This window comes from Malania oleifera, chromosome 1 (assembly GCF_029873635.1).
Source record: "Malania oleifera isolate guangnan ecotype guangnan chromosome 1, ASM2987363v1, whole genome shotgun sequence".
NCBI lineage: Eukaryota > Viridiplantae > Streptophyta > Magnoliopsida > Santalales > Ximeniaceae > Malania > Malania oleifera.
The window spans coordinates 106,920,474-106,922,627 of record NC_080417.1 but is presented as its reverse complement, the minus strand read 5'-3'; the positions used below and the strand labels follow the sequence as shown (position 1 = coordinate 106,922,627).

The 2,154-nt window shown below is 41.2% G+C and overlaps 1 non-coding gene across 1 annotated transcript; it reads left to right on the top strand.

Annotated features, from left to right (window-relative positions):
• The first annotated feature begins 410 nt into the window (after positions 1-410).
• On the top strand, positions 411-516 carry LOC131147332 (small nucleolar RNA R71). The gene has a single exon (XR_009134721.1). It is a non-coding gene; the product is annotated as a small nucleolar RNA R71 (small nucleolar RNA).
• The last annotated feature ends 1,638 nt before the right edge of the window (positions 517-2,154 follow it).

Sequence of the window (2,154 nt, the reverse complement as noted above, 5' to 3'; positions counted from 1 at the left end):
GGGTGACCTTTACTTCCTCATGCACAAGCTCAGGCTGGGAATGCGCGTGAGGGCAATTGTAACATGTATGGGAAGGGTCAGAGTAGATAACATATACCTCTGCATGCGCTGTTGTTTGCAATCCAAGGGATAAGCACTAGTCTAATTTTTTGGATATGACATGCAGGGTAGGGGCTAGGTCTTGGCAAGTGGCCAACTCATAAACTCCATTTGGTTTAGAGTTTGATGGATTAGGTAGTCTATGAGTGGCAGTAATGTGCTGTTGAGAATTCTCAACCAGATTTTCAAAAAGAATCCATGTCTTGTTATCGTGCTTGGTGAGGAAAGTACCTCCGCATGACACATCAACCATAGACCTATCTTTCTCAGCCAACTCTTCGAAAAAAGTTTGGACTAATTACCACTTGGGGACTTGGGGATGTGGGCATTTTTTGAGCAAGTCTCTAAAACACTCCCAAGTCTCGAGAAAGAGGTCCCCATCTATCTGTGAGAAACTTGTGATAGCTCTCCGAAACTGGTCACCGTGTTCGGTTCTAAAGAGGTCGCCAATATTTGGCTTTATCCTTTTAAGAGAATGGGAAAAGCCTAAGACGGAGAGCATCATCACTGAAATTAGGGATGCGGATGGTGGAACAAATTTCCAAGAACTCATCTAGATGCTGATAAGTATTTTCTATTGAGTTCCCATGAAAGTTGGGCAACATCGCAATGACTGAAGTCTCTATCTCAAATTCTGCCGCCTGAACATCTGGGAACCTGATGCAAGGCGGCGATGTGTATGCATTAGGTACAAAGTAGCCCCTAAGAGGCTGAATGTATTGCTCTCCCACCATAGGTAGGCAGGGAGCATGGGGTTCCGAGATTTGTTTAGCAGGAACTAGGGGGTTATCTTCGGCCATTGCTTTCAGTTCAGACGACTCAGCCATCTCTGGATTCAAGATTTGTTTCCTAAGGGACCTACGAGATTTTTAAATCACAAGATCTATGGGAATTATCTCGGGTTCCAAAGAACGCATAACAAACATACACACGTGTAAGCACACAGATTTAGACTTGAAAAATAGAAAAAAAAAATAGAAATTAACAAAGAAAGTGAAAACAAAAGGATAGTAAATCAAAAAGAACAACGTAATAATACTCTAAAGTGGAAGTTGGCTTATAACTGTAGCGAAGTCCCCGGCAACGACGCAAAAATTTTGTAAGCTCGCCAAGGCTTGGGTCCTTAACTACCAAAAAAAAATATTTATAAAACCTAACTATCCTAAGTTCAATAGAAAGTGGGTAAGTCGGGTATCGATCCATAAAGACTTGAATTGAAAGATGGTATTTTGTAATGGTGATTGTCGAACAACTACTGGAAAGCATGTAAGGGAAAGCAAGTAAATCTATACTACTAGAAAGCATGTAAATTTCTAAGCTACTTCTACAAAGCGATACTATGATCCAAATCAGACACTCGATGCCATGCTTCTAGCTATGCTCATCCAGACTTCCATAGAAGTACTAACTCAAGCGAGCCAAAGCGGAAGAGGGGCGATCGAGGGCACAAGGTAGGAAGGATTCACCAACCATCTCGAGTACGGTCAAGAACCGGAGTATACCCTATTTCAACAATAACAAACACCTCTGCAGTTCCATAGTTGACTATCTCCCTCTGACTGATACGTAGTAGGGCTTATCCTTATCCATTATCCTTCATCAAACACATAACAAGTAAATGGAAAGCAGTAAATTGAAAGCAGTAAATGGAAGCATGAGTAAAAATATCATCCCTTTATCATTCAATTTTTCTATCACTAATTCCACAATTACAGGAGGAGATCATCTAACATACATAGCTATTGTATGAAAGTCGTCAGTTGTCATAGCCTGTTGGACACTCGATACATGAACTGAACCACTCTACTCCTATTCTAACTTGGCTCTCAATGACATCCTATTTCTGTCAGTAACCTAAGAGAGGACAAAGAGGAACCCAAAGCTTGTGTTCGTAGTAAATACTTATAGGCTTTTGGGTTTACAAGGTTTGTTTTACAAATTAGGAAAGTTTCAGCAAATCTCACGTAGAAGATCATCGCTGTCGACCAAGTCACTCATCTGTCATTCTTGTGCGCACCCTAGTTGAGACTCGTGGGAAGTCAGGGATTCAAATCT